At 46.1% G+C, this 14825-nt stretch overlaps 1 protein-coding gene across 3 annotated transcripts in view; it reads left to right on the plus strand.

Moving 5' to 3' along the window:
• The first annotated feature begins 5473 nt into the window (after positions 1 to 5473).
• SYNDIG1 (synapse differentiation inducing 1) overlaps positions 5474 to 14825 on the plus strand; it is a 76389-nt gene continuing 67037 nt past the window's right edge. For 2 of the 3 annotated variants that reach the window (XR_004749897.1, XM_035323115.1), the window contains exon 1: positions 5491 to 6104. The gene's annotated coding sequence lies outside the window, so the exon portion shown is untranslated. Of the gene's footprint in view, positions 6105 to 14825 lie in introns of all 3 variants that reach the window. The other variant, XM_035323116.1, reaches the window with a different exon arrangement.

A 14825-nucleotide genomic window follows, 5' to 3' on the forward strand; every position in this document is an offset into this window, starting at 1 on the left:
TAATGGCTCAGCTCCATAAAGCCACTTCTCCAAAGAGGCATAGATCTCCTGGATGTCCCTGGTGAGCCCATTGACTGGATGACAGGGGGCTTCTCCACAGGCCATCTCTCTTTAAGGGGCTAAACCAACACAGTGTGACATTCAGTATTTTATTTTATTTTGATTTGGTTTGGTTTGGTTTATATTTTGTTTTATTTTGCTTTATTTTCCTTTTTAAATTTTATGTTCCTTTATTTTCCTTTATTTTATTTTCATTTTTTTTTAAAAAAAAAAATTGTCTGCCTAGACATTAGAATGTTTTTATATATCTAGGTGCCAAACCTCCAGCAGAACAAGGTAGTCCCCTCTTTTTATCTCCCAACTACTTGAAGTATCAGATGTCTGGGGAAAGGACTGCCTCTTAACATGTTTATATACACGTCCTTCCATATGGGGAGCCTGGGAAATACCATAAAATAAATAATAGGTCCATTTTCATGACACTCAGTTCCAAAGAAGTATCTGACCTAAAATAAAGCAGTTGTGCTGCGGTTTCACAGTGGATAAAAATGCATTTTAATGTGAGATGCTGAACTCAGGAGACCCCTAATCATATCCAAGGGGAACATTTATCATCTCAGATATCTTTCTGACTCTTTTCAAGGTTTTGTAGCACCTAAATATTTTCACCAAAGACTGGTTCCTTCCCACATAAAAATCAAAAGGTGGCCTTGGCATGTTTCCTGTCTGACAGATGGCCACATCTCAATTAGTACTAACCTATGCCTTTCCCAGCTATATCAGAAGGCCAGAAAAGCAAGAAGGCACAGAAATGGTACAATCCCCTCTCCCTCGGAGCCGTCCTTCCTGGTCAAGGAGCTGTCTTATGAATAGGGAAATGTTGGTGCCAGTGCTTGCTGTAAGGCTTTCTGGAAGAGCTCCAGAAAGTTCAAACATGAGAACTACTTGTAGTGGGACGAGGCACAGATGGCAAAATAAAAGCAGTGTGCTTTTTTATGAGCTTCTGAGTCTCTTAGCTCCTGGACATCTCAGAAACTAGGCCACTTCAGTTGAATTCGTGTAGCTTGTCCAAGAGAAAAGGAGATAAAGACAAACTCTGCCAGAGACTTGTGTATGTGAAAGGATGGTCCTGTCTCATTCAACCTAAAAGGTCCTCCTGAATTAATTTAATACTAGAGAGAAAGTCCTGCACCCTGTTTGCTTCATCTTCTTCGCGGATGGTATCCAACAGGCACATTTTCTTGGTGCAGGTTAGACAAAGAGTGGTAGTGATTGTGGTTAGATTCTTCCTCTGTGGCAAAGTCTGCATGTTCAGTCTTAAAAAGGGTAAATAGGTCAAAGCAATGAAATATTTGATTTTCATCTAAGTTATGTTGTTCACACAGCCAAAAAAAAAAGAAAAAAAAAATCAAAACGTACTTTTCTTATTGCCATAAATACATAAGAAGAAAAAAAATGTCCAGCCCAAGCTTCCACATTTATTTGGGTTCCAAAACTACCATCAAACAACCCAACATAACCTTCAGCACCCACACACCTCAGCCATTTCTGCTTACTTTTTTTCTTTCTCAGAAAGTTAAAAGCACTCTTGGCTACACCTCTGGGGTCTGAGCCAATTAAATGGAAAGAGTCTTGTTGCCTTTGGCAGGAACAGATTAAAGATTTTGGGCTACTTCCCGATTGCTTCATACCATCACTCTGAATTATAATCAGCTGAAAAGTGGTTCAGGCCCCACCAGAACTTATGGTGTCAGGATTTTGGAGAGGCAAAACCCTTACTGAGCAGGTCTGCAAGCCAAAGACCCTGCAAACTTCTAAGCCGTTTCCTACAGACCAAACACATCCCCTAAATGCTGAACAATTCAAAACAAAACAAACAAACAAACAAACAAAAAACAGTGAGAAGGAGCAGCACTTTATTCTCCCTTCCTTCTGTGGTGGTAGGTGGTGCTGCTGCTCTTCCCAGAGCCCAGGGATGCACCTGCAGATCTTTGTCTTTCCACTTCCCTACTCAGGGTGTCCTTGGCCTGCAGAGGTGTACGCCACACAGGAGACCTTCAGAATTTTCTTGGACAGCTGGGGACAACAGCTTAACATTTCTCCCAGCAGCTCCCATGAGTGTTTTAGCACATCAACAGATGTATCATATAAAGATTTTTCACATCTACCACAAAATTTGCCCTCACATCCTACAGCATTTGACATGTGGTTTCCAGACATGAACCCTCTCTTGCGCCCACACTGGGATGCCTCTGCACTGTTTTTTGGCCAGGAGGCTTTTGGAACATCTCTGTCTCCAAGGGGTCTCACAGAGTGACTGCTAACAGTGGTGCAGAGCATCTGGAGGAGCAAAGATGAGGCATTGATCAGGACCGTGTGGCTCTCCAGCCAGGGGCTCCTGCTTTAAGTGGTGTTACTCAGGGTGCTTCCACTGATTCCAGGGTATGTTCCCAGTTTCTCTCCACTCACAGCATGTACCAAGTAGCTCTGAAACTTGCTGGCACAATGCATTATGGAGGCATTGTGCATGTTCACCTGGTGTAAAAATGCTGGTGTCGAAAGCAATGTTTTTAGACCTGATGAGAAACGCCCAAATCACAAACTATTGAGCTTCATTTAACCTCACTACAAGCTGCCCCCTTATATTGGTCTTTGAAAACTCTTCTCCAAAAGTGGCAAGAGTAACGCAAGGTGCAGTGTCAATCTGCAGGGTGCCAGATGAACACTGAGAGCTGCAGACGTCAAAATCAGGTTAGGCATAGTCACTAGCTTCCCAGTGTCAGGAATAGGACAACGTATGACAAGATTCATGCAAATAAGGATGTGCCATGATCAACACATTAGAGTACCTGCAAACTCCTTCCTTGGTGGTTTGGGGCAAGAGAAGATGTTGACGAGACAACAGAAGCTGAAGTATGTCCTGGTCTGTAGCAGTACTGTGATTGTTGGGTCGTGATTGCTCCAATAATTGGTTCTACTGCCAAACTTAAAGCAAATTAGGCTTAATTTCCTCTTTGACACAAAAGCCTATGGTTTTCCTGAACTAAATGAAGAACACAGTTCTTCTGGTGCAGGAAGAATGGGAAAGGTGGGGGAACTGTGCCATGTAAAATGATGACTTCCCTGTCGTCACCAAACCTTACATAGATAACAGCATGAAAAACACTTCATTTTCGAAGTGCCATAAGAAATAAAAAATAAATAAATCAAAGGATGAAGTTTCCTGAAAGACAGAAAATTGGACTCAGGAATCCCTTCCCTGCTCCATTCTGTGTAAAAACATTTTTTTTTCCTCCAAGGAAAAATCTAACTATCCTTTTTGGAAATCTTGCCACTTTTCCCCCAGTCTAAGAAACTAGAAACTAAGAAACTAAGAAACAGTGTTTTGCCAGGAATTCACCAGCCATCCAAGCCAGCTGATAGCTCCAATCAGTAGCAGTAATGCATGATGATAAGAATTTGCCCTGTAGCAGCTAGAAGGCATTTGGTTGCAAGCCAGCACCCCTGCAGTTTTGTTTCTGTACAAGCAGAACAGAAAGACAGTCTTTTTCCTAAAAGTCTTACTCAGTTAAGGCATAATGAATGTGACTTGCAGGATTCTATTCCTGAGAAAGGAAAGGTGAAAAGCACTTTGGAGAATCAGGGTAATCAGAATTTTGGACTATTTTTTATTTTATTTTTTTTCAATTTTTTGCGTATTTATTCTCTCTCAGTGCCTATTACAGTAAGGAAGATACTCCTTTCACTGAAGCACAAAGCCTCCCTGAAGTCCAGAGGAAGTCAGTAATGAAAAGCCACCAGACTTTTAGATAGAGAGAAAAATCTTTTTGCGAGTACCGCTAGGATATACTGGAAACGAAGTGAGGGTTTGGAAGGACACAAACCACTCTGTGTTCTGGGCTGAGCCCAACCTGCCAGCTAGGAGGGGAGTTTCTCATCTACCAGATGCTGACTCCTGCTAGCAATGTGATAGCAAATGGACAGTGAGCTTCTGAGTTTTTCATATTTCAGGGAAAGCTGATGATGGAGCTGACACAGGGGAAGCCATGCCTGGCTCATCTCACATCATCTGTGCTGCGTCCAGGGCTGCAGCACAGAGCCAAGTTGCATCCAGGCTCTGAGACATCAGATCAGAGCTGTGCTCACCCCACACGCTCACACCTGTGGGCACAAACCCATCTCTAATGTAGCTGCCAGAAGCTCTGAGAGGGTGAATGGCCTGACCAAGGATACGTGCAGCAGAGCATGGAAGTAAAAGGAGTGCAGGGTCTGGTGACAATGCCACCTTGCCACAGCACAGCTCTTCCCATGCAGTTGGAGGAAGGTACTGCCTAATCTGGCCTCATACTTCAAGGAAATTTATTTTTATTTATTTATTTTTGTTGTTGTTGTTTGTTTGTTTGTTTAAAGACTGGTGGAAATAATGTAAATGAGAGTTTCCCTTGTGTAAGACTGGGTCCCAATGTTACCACTATTTCAGCTACAGAGTTTTGTAGCACTGCCTGGAAAAGGTGTTCCAGGACCTCTTCTTTTTGGTTCCCATCAGGGAAACCAAGCTCTTCTGAAAGGGATACCTCCTGGGAGAAAGGATCACTTACTGCTGGTTTTGGAGTTATATTGAATTAAATCTATCAAACCACAAATGCTATTTTTATGGAAAGAAAAATTAACAATAATAATAATCAGGAAAAAAATGTTTGGATGCTTCTGAACATTCAAATACTATTCTGATTTTTTTTTTGGCCTTTTTTTTTTTTTTTTCTTCCAGAAGATACAAGGTTTTGAGTTTCTAATTTTTTTCTGTGATGAAAATGAAATATCCCAGGGGTTCCATTGGCCTGAGAGGAAGGGAAAGTATTTGCTCATGTTGAAGAGTAAGGCCAATGAGAACTAAAATATGGTGGAAGAGAAGGAAATGGGGCTGGCGGGATTTTCTGCTGAAAATCCCCGAGACAAGAACAAGTTGTTTAGCTTGTATTTTAAATCTTGAACATCCTCCTTCAGCAACGATTTGGCATAGATTATTCTGAGAGTCTGAATAACAAACAGTAGGCAAAAAGAGAGAGAAAACAGCCTTACCCCAAGCAGGGAGGTGGATACATCAAGAACGCACTGGGTATATAAGGCCTCGTGTCTCTCTCCCTGCGGCAGCAAAGGACAGCAATGATCTAAACTGGGCATGTGATCTTCCAACAGCATTTTAAGCCATAGATGTTGAAGCATCTAGAAAAGTGGTAACAGAGAAGCTTTTAGGCAAATGACTTGGCTAGCAGGCCTGCTGGGGATGGGAAGAGGAATGAATGAACCCTGCTTTCCCATATTATTTATGGTTATTAGGAAAGCAGGGAACACCCCCTCAATGCTGCAGCAGGCAGCCCAGTGTGCTCGTCACGATACTAAAAAAAAAAAAAATCTAGCAAATAAATAAAGTTCTTCAGATCTGCTGGAGCATTCCCCAGCTCCTCGGGGAGTTTGTGTGTCCATCTCGGGGCCCGCAGGTGCCCGTGCCCCTGGGGGAGCCGTGCTGGGGTGCCTCTGCGGCAGGGCAAGGAGGGTGCAGGGGGGTCGCCTGGTGGTGGAAAGAGGGGCGCTGGGTGAGGAGCAGCAGAGCCCCCTTGCCTGGGAGGAAGGCCCCGGGTGGAGGAGGAGGAGATAGGGGACAGACAGCGAACCGTTTTGCCTTTCCCCCCGGAGGGACACCCGGGGAGGGGGCTGCGATACTGCTCCTGCTGCAGGAGCAAAGTTGGCCGCGCTGCCACGCAGGGCTGGTTCTCCTGCCTCCCTCCGCCTCCCTCCCTCCTCCTCCTCCTCCTCCTTCTCCTCCACCTCCTCCTCCTCCTCCCCGCGAGTTGAGCGCACAGTGCAGCCCGGCGGTGCAGGCGGCGCAGCGCCGCCGGCCGCTCGCCCTGCCCGGTCCCCGGCTCCCCCCTCCCCGGGCCCCCCCCCCCCCCCCCCCCCCGGGGCCCCCCCCCGTTACCCCCCAGCCACAGGGATGCTGCCTGGCTCCTCTCCCGGCCGCTGAGCCTCCGGCGGCCCGGGGAAGCCCGGAGCCCCTCCTGCAGCCCCCGGCGGGCGGATCGCGCTGCGGGTCACCTTGCAGGGAGGTGAGTGACCCCCCCGGCTCCTCCGGGGAGCGATGCGCCGCATCCCCGCATCCCCAGCCCCCTGGAGGAGGGGGGGGGGGTGCATGAGAGGCCGGGGGGCACGGGGCTTCCTGCATCGGAGGATCCCGGGGGGAGCCCCGGGGAGAGGGGGACCCCCTAAAGGCTGGGGTGGCTGGGATCCTGCCCCCGACAGACAGCTGGGGCGGGGGGGGAGGGAGGAGGGCGGCTCGGTGCTGCCCCGGTGCCCCGGTGGAGAGTCGAAATCTTCATGCCCGGTCCGGCACGGAGCGCCTGGAGGGGGTCAGGGGAGGGATCGGGTTTTTCCCAGGGCCGTGGGAGCAGTGGCGAGTTTTCTGGAAGGGAAACTGTGCGTGGGATCCCCCCTTTTTCCCTTCCCCAGGAGGAACCCCCTCCTGCTCCCCGTGGTGGAGCATCTTCCCCTCCCCTGCGCCCCGGGATGGGGAGAGAGGGGCGCGGGGGGCGCAGCCCCGGGGCACAGGCTGAGCCGGGGCAGGCTGCGGGAGGCTTGGCTGCTTGCGGCCCCAGCTGCCCTCCTGCCTCAGCACCCTGTTCCAAAGCTGCTGGGTTGAATTTCTTTTCCTTCCCAGCCTTGTAGTTTGCAGGTAGTGGTGGCTAAGTTGGAGAGAGGGATGGTTAGAGGCAGGGAGGCAGAAGCGATCCCTGCTGTGTAGTGGGGTGACCTTGGGTAAGTAACCCATGGCTGCTCCTTTCTTCTGGGGCAGCTACCCCGAAAGCATCCCACAAGGAATCAAGGAGGACCTTTCGGTAGGCACAGGCTGGCAAAAATGCTTTGAGACCTTTCTGGAACTGGCGGTGCAGAGGGCAAGCCTTCCCGGAACAGGGCTGGTAGCGCTCCTCTGTCCAAAATGCAGCGCAGGAGGAGAGGTGCAAGGATCTGTCTGGGACCAGCAGTGGTGGTGGCTTTTTCCCCCCTAAAAACCATGGAGCTACCTAGTGGCAGGAGTTGCTCTGGAGGGCAATCTGTTGAACTGTGTCTTCAAAATAACTGGAGGGAAGGCTGCAGCCTCAGCATGTAATGAGAAGGACGCCAAACATAAATAAATCTAAACTTCCAGGGAGATTAAATATTCAAATCACAAATAATTAGATATTAATCCCTCATAAACAGGGCATTAACAACAATTAAAAGATGCTTTGATATTCTTAAACACAAGAAGATGAGTTAACTGGTATTTTCAGGGGGGATTATTGTGTATTATAAATGCAGCCAGAGCAGAGAATGCACTTTTATATGATCATGTATTTAAATGACTTGCTCTTAATTATAGTTAATGAGCTATCATCTTCAAAGAAGCTGCATTTAGATGCTCTTCATATTAGTTTCAAATCACTTCGCTCCAAAGAATAAGCCACTTCTCATTTTACTGGCCAAGGTGACATTTTATTGGCAGTTTGGTAACTACAGATCATGTCAGGGTGTGTGTAAGATGAATGCATTTGTAAGAATTAAATAAGTTTCCCCTTATTAAGTGGGCAAGCAGACATCTCACATCGCTGGTACCGTATGCCCTGGAATAAATCTCACACGCTCAGGGAGGCTCTTCGTTATACAAATGCAGATGTAATGCGGTACTGGTGTGCATGGGCACCACCACGACACGTTTAACTTGATGAACACTGCTTGCAGTATTTAAAATGCCTTGGCTTCTGAGGATAGTATTAGAGAAAAAGTGCCAGCGTAATTGGGCAAGGTTTTTTGTCCGTGTCTCTACCATGAATTTGTATCTGTAGACATTTATAAGTCAGCTATAAATGTCTCTGTCCAGGAGAATTTGTAATACAGGTTGTTTGGTTAGTAGGATTGCAGAATACATATTGGCACTTCCAAATTTTGTTTTCTTCAGTTTAGAGACTCAACTTTTTACAGGTCATTGTATAGCAGAATTGAGGAAAAACTGGAAAAGAATTGCAGACTGAAACATGAGGAAAATGCTCTGCATGTTCAATGACTGTATTTTGACAAAACTGAATGAACAGTGTGTGTGTGTAAGTGTGTCAGTGTGTATCTGCTCATCTCTGAATACACATCCTCTGGCTATCAAAACAAACATTTCTGAATACTCTCTCTCTGGTAGAAGTTGGAAACTACTTTGAGCAATGAGATCATAGCAAAATGCTGCTCCGCAGATGTAAATGTCAGTAACCCTGAGGATTCAGGTGGAGCTGGACCAACTTAAACCACCTATGAATCTAGCGCAAAAGATTGAGAGCTCTGAGTTTAATGTCATAATATTGAACGAATGACGAATTTTGGTTATTTTCATTGCACCAGCAAAGACTGCATTTTAAAATAGTGGTGCAGTACATGAGAGGTGTGAGTCCATGCATGCCTTTAGCACTCCCAATTTTAAACATGGCATCACTGCAAATGTGTATCTGTGTATCTGCATCTATATAAAACCCGAATGTGTAAAGTTCCCTCATTAACCATCCACCCAAATCCATGCAGTAAATTATTTCTGTCACTGAGCTCTGCGACTCCAATTCACTGAGGCACAGGAAGGATGAACTGACCGTTCACATCAAGCTGCTGGAATCTGAGCAGAGGTTTAATGGGATTCATGTGGGTTTATGTGCTTTGAGTAGAGCTCAGACCCCTCAAAACTCCCTGGGGATAGGGAAGGTCTCTGAAATTGAATCTGCAACTGGATAGTTTTCTTGGAAGATAATCATGGGATAATCAAAGAGTTCATCTCCTTGAGGAGTCCCCTGCCATCCCAGGTCCCACGGGATATCCTGCCTGACATCAGGTCGGGCAGGACAGCTGTGCTGTGTTCCCCTGCAAAACATCTCTCAGAGCAGTAGCCTGCTGCATGCAGTGCTCAGAGCGTGGTCTCCACCCCATTCACCCACCTTTCTGCTCCTGTTCTTGTGTTCTCTGCAGCAAAATAATCTCCCTTCTCCCCACTGCGTGTGGCTTGCAGGATCACGGAGGCGATGTTGCATGGAACTGCTGCCAGCTGAATGCCTGTGCCTCCCATATAGAAATTTCCTATTTCTTCATGGGAAGGAGGAAGAGGAAAGTCAACGTAGGGCTTTTCGTCAAGCTCTGGCAATGTCCTGAGTCTAATGGGCCCCATGTTTCATTTCAGCTCTGATTTCTTCAGGGACGGTTGAATATGGGGTTAAGAAAGGTCTGTAAAGGTCAATGTACACCCATTGATACTGTTTTTCAGCATTTCCCTGCTTGTCCTATCTGCCTCCAGCTACCAGTCTTGCTATATCTAAATCACTTCTGTAAAGGTTTTGTCCCACAGCATATTTCAGGCTCTGCAATTCTTCTAGAGCCTGATGAAGCAAGCCTGATTTTATTGCCCCAGCAGTGGCTGCTTAATCTAATCATCCTCGCCCTGATGAACCAGCACTAGCAATTTTACAGTATCACAGGAGCATTTTGCTAACAAAGTGACTTACAACCCTGAAGTGCTTTCCTTGGGGCAGAAGAAGTGGACACCTTCATTTTGCACTGAGCCTACACCACCAGGCTGTTTTCCTGTTCAGTCCTCTCTTTATTTATCGTTCCTTCCTGAGGAAGATCTTAAATCCTGCCTTAGAGCGTCACACATCTGGGTGTTTCTGTCTGTGCACCAGCCTGGTCACAGGGATTTTAGGTCAAAGAGAGGCACCAGACTCAGCCCACAAGCAGACCAAGAGGGCCAGGGGATGCTGTGATGCTGATATTCCTGTGTTCATGCACTCTGGGTTCATTTAAATGCTTTGCTGCCTGCTGCAGGAGAACTTCGCTGTGCTGCAGGTTTCTGCAGGGCAGAGCATCAGGTAGTTTATTCTAGGCTGGAGAATTTCAATTCCGTTGCAACACCAGGCACAACACTGAAATTAGGCAGAGAGATTTTGTGGTAATTCACTTTTACCCAGACCTTTAAATCTAGATTGACTCTCAGAAACCATGTAGACTCTGCGGTGCAGGATCCAGGAGGACTGAGGCATTGCATCTTCCCACCAGAGGATACGGCTTGTCTGTCAAGTAAATGATGACGTGCAGTGAAACAAGTACTTAGCTGTGTGCAGGTTTTCACTCTGCAAAGCATGGATCGTGGTTAAATCCATGAGAACAATTGCTCTGGCCTCAAACCTGGCATGATAAGCATGGGTCTAAGCTAAAGTTTTCCCCACAAGCTAGAGCAGCCCTCGGTCAGAGGCTGGGAATGCTCGCCACTGCATGCAGGAGAGTCATGGGACTCCGGCTGGATGAAGTTTTTCTCAGAGAGGGCACTCAGCACAATTAAGAATGCAATTATACACCCCAGAGAACAGCCGCATTCACCTGCTTTGAAAGCAAAAGGCAGCAGCACAGTTTTCTGCTCTTGGAGTTGGCAAACAGATCCTTCAGCCTGACCACTCCGCTGAAGGTAGTGACCTGAGCTGTTTTATTGTGTGTACCTCTACTTGTGGTCTCATGAAGGTCAGTTTTATTGGGCTGGACTTAATCGGGGAGTTTTGCAGCACAGCTTTATGGGATGGCTGGAGGGAGAGGAAACGTCAGCTTGGCCATCTGTTGGGAGCGGTAGGGCTTTTATAGCAAGAATCACTCCTCATGCCTCAGTCTGCCCAGTGTGAAGTACTGAGGGGGTGGCTCAGAGGGGTGTCATGTGGTTGTTTGCATTTGGGGTCCTGTTCTGCAGTACTGGGGGCCTCTGAGCAGCAGTGCTGCAAAGGACCCAGCGATGCAAGCTGGCACAAAGGCATCCTTTGCTCTGCAAGCTCCTGGATGGCCAGGCTTGGAGAGGAGGCTACAGATTTGCAGCCAGGAGAGATGGAGGAGGTGTGAGAGGAATGTACACCAGGCATGTGCATGAGAGGCTCCACTCATGCGGAGGTGCAGAGTTAGGAGAGGGTCCACTGGTTTTTACAGGTTCACGCTGAACTGGCCAGCTGCTTGGTCAAGACTGATTCATAGCATTCATGTGTCCGGATGTGGTTCGGTAGCTGATAATAGCTTTCTGACACTGAGCTTTCCCCGATTACTTTGGTGAAATGAATTTCTTGCTTAAAGAGGCACAGAGCCTGATTTTTGACTGTTTTCACTTTGCAAAGTAATTGCCGTAAGTTGTGCAGATGGCAAGGTATTTTTATACTGGCGCCTTCCACAACAGAGAGGGTTATTTACATTACAGCCAGGTGCTGTTATTCAGGTCAGTTATTTATTAGCTGGAAAGTGCAGTTCTGTCATCAAATGAAAAAAAGTTGTGAATTTGGACTGAACTCAATAAATTGTTGAAGCTGTCAAAACTGGTCGGGAAGGAGGATGTCTAGAAAAGCCTGAATGTGTCATCTTTTATTGGAGACAACTTGAGGCAAATTGAACTAAAAGAAAGTTCGTTCAATTAAAAATAAATAAATGAAACATTACATTTAATTTTGGCTAATACAAGATGCTCCCATCTGCTCAAAAAGAAATATTTTCTTGCGGGGGGAACATTTTACATTTTAGGTCAACATGAGGTAATTCCACCTGTTTCCCCTCTGTTCTTTGGTTCAGCTGCTGAATCAAGCAACCAATTATTCAGGCAGACCTAATATGCATATTGTAATTGTTTCCACATTTAAATATACCTCCGGACAGGCAATCAAGAGACCTGGATTTTATTTCCAGCTCTGCTACTGTGTTTGACGTGACCTTGGGCATCTCATTGCACCCTGACTCCCTCCTTTTTAGGGCAGGATAGGCCTGCGCCTCACGGTGGATTTGCTGCATATTGGTAATACTAAAATAGCATGGAGGTCTTTTTACTTCTACTGTTGGCAATTAAACATTTAGCTATCACTAATGCATGCATACCTAATTCTCCCAGTGTGAGTTAGTTGCATTGCTTTATGAAACTCCCTGTAGTTTACTTAATAGGTCAAAAGGAATTTCAGCTGTTGAAGTAACAGCATTTCCTTAAAACAAAAACTATTATAATGAACCCAGCTAAATCAAAACAGAAAAATACAAGGGGGAAAGGACATTTTTCCTTCCTTTCCTTAAGTATTTTACTTTGAAATCAGCTCTCCAGATCCATGATGATTTCTCTCAAGTAAAAGGTCCATATGTGCTGCTGTAATTTCTAGATGTTTGAAATACCTTAAGCCATGTTGAAGCCTATGCAGTATGCATTAAAAAAAAAAAAAAAAAAAAAAAAAAACTTACACCTGAAAGATTGCACTAGAAAACCTGTAGCCTCCAAACCTCTCAATGTGTTTTTTATCAGGCTGCAGGTCTCACTATTTGCAGCTCTTCAAGAAAGCTTTCTACCCTCTCCTTTCTCTGTTGAGCAACATAGGAACTAGCATCAAACCCAACAGAACTTTGTGGACTCCAGTAGTCACGAGGCAGCAGCAGTTTCTGCTGGTGGCACAGGATGTGGTTATCATCCCTTCTGGCCAGGATGGCATTAGGTTTGGAGTCACTGAGGGGTTAGCAGGAAGGTGCAGGAGCAGTGGTGTCTTCTTGGGAACAGGGGAGACAGGTGGGAATCTTCTAGGAACAGAGAGATTTGTATAATTGGGCAACTCAGGTTGAAGGAACCACAGGTAGTCTCTAGTCCTCTCTCTGTCTCAAAGCAAGGTCATCTCTGGGGTCACAAGTTTCTCAGATCTTCATCCAGCTGGGTCTTAAAAATCTCCAAGGACAGAGACTGGACAACCTTTATTTTCCCATGCTTGACTCTCTTCATGGGGAAAAGGTTAGTCCTTATATCCAGGAAAGACTCGTGCAGAGTCATATTTGAGCTGATGCTGTTTCTCCTGGCCAGACAAGACCGTGAGGTTGTGGTTCTGTCCGGATAACTGTCTTTCTGATCCATTGTGGAGAAAGGTCTGGGGCTTTTCTGTATTGGTCTTGTTTTCCAGAGGTAACTGAGCTGGTTGTTCACACCTTTTGGTACCTGGCAGGGGGCTCCCAAAGGCTGAAACAACCTGAGGCTGTGCTAGAGCTGCATGGAAGGGAGAGCCCCGTGGAGGCAAGAGGACAACAGCATTCACTGGGTTACAGAAGAGAGAAGAAGCTTTGAGTTGGTGGGCACTATCAGAGCTGGCTGGCACTCCTTGTCTGACAGAGCCTGGGGCACAGCGTTTAGCTTTTCTCTCCTTACCCTCTCTGCAGCTTGCATTTTTCTGCCTCACACCCTTTGCTTAATTAGTTTGTCAGCCACTGTCATCAGAGGAGCCTGCAGAACACCCAGCAGAGCACAGGCTTCACTGCAGCTACCGTAGCTGGGCTCTGCTGTGACACAAGTGATGGCTTAATAAACCACAGCTTTGCAGATGAGATATCTTGGCACAGGTTACAGCTTCTTATTAAAATAAGAAACAGGAAGAGAAGGGAAAAAAATTAAAAAAAAAAAAAAAGAGAGAGAGAAAAAAATAAGGTTTAAATAATGAATAGCTCCACTTGTAGTGCCAGAGACCTAGGTAAAAATTTCTAATCCCCAAGGAAAAAAGTAGATCGAAGTTTGATCTAGTATTTGTCAATAGCTTGAACTTGGTTTTCCCTTCTGGTTCCAGCCTCAAGTCTGAAAGTGCAGAATTATTTCTGGTTAGCCTGAGCACCAGTGAGTGATTTGTGGGGAGAAATTCAAACCGTGTGAAGACAAATGAAACCTGAATCAAACCAGTTAAATTAACTCTGCATCTTGGAGCAGATTGAACAGCTCTCTTATTTAAAGGGCTCTGATGAGTTACATTTTCCTGTCAGCATCATTTTGAGGCCTCGCTGAGGTCCTAGACAATGAGAGTGGCTCTCTTTTTGCTTTGAGTGTTGGCTCCCTGCGGAGAAGATATCCTCTGATTGCCTCAGGTTGTCTATCAGAGGATGTCTGCTCAGTCGCGCTGCCATCCGGGATCCTCCAGGCTGCAGCTTGGCCTGGAAATTGGGGCACTCTTCATTTTAGCACCTGCCTGTGAGTTGCGAACATGTGAGCCTGGAGCAGGTCAGTCCAGGAAAAGCCCTTAATGAAAGGATGGTGACTGATCAGCCTCCCCTCCAAGGAGTCACTGCAGGCAGAGTACAGGCTCTGAGCCTTTTGCCCCCAAGCATCATTCACAATCATGTGCCCTTGTCCCTTGCTCCTCCAGCTGAACCTGGAGGACTCACAACACTTTCTTCACTTAACTGAAGGTTAGTATTAAGCTGAAAGGGTCTCATCTGTGGATTGCAGGTGTACTGTTACTCTACAGAGAGACTGCCTGCCTCTCCTATGCACCTTGCTTAACTGCAATTAATTTATCCCAAGAAATATTGTCAGGTAGGTGAAATTAATTCCAGACCATAAGTCTAATTCTCCTACCAACACCAGGATAACAGCAGGCAACAAAGGCCTTGGAAGTGTGATTTAACTCTCTTCAGCCAGTGGTTCAGGCATGAAAAGCCCAGAAAAGGTTCTCTTTTATCAGAGAAGACATGAGATTTCATTTGTGGCTGACAACACTTAATCCTGCTTTCTTATTGATGAAGAATCTCTGGGCACCTCAACAGTTTCTCAGTTTCCCCAGACAGCCATTGACCTTGTTTTGGCTGTGCACCATAATGCACTGGCAATCAAGGTGTTATTGATTTAAACCTAATGGCCAGCCACTCAGGAATTCCACCTGGAAAAGAAAAATCAATGCCACATTATTATTATTATTATTATTATTAGTTATTAAGGTACTATAATGGAAAGGCACAAGGATCTCACC

Source organism: Oxyura jamaicensis, chromosome 3, assembly GCF_011077185.1.
Source record: "Oxyura jamaicensis isolate SHBP4307 breed ruddy duck chromosome 3, BPBGC_Ojam_1.0, whole genome shotgun sequence".
In the NCBI taxonomy this organism is placed as follows: Eukaryota; Metazoa; Chordata; class Aves; order Anseriformes; family Anatidae; genus Oxyura; species Oxyura jamaicensis.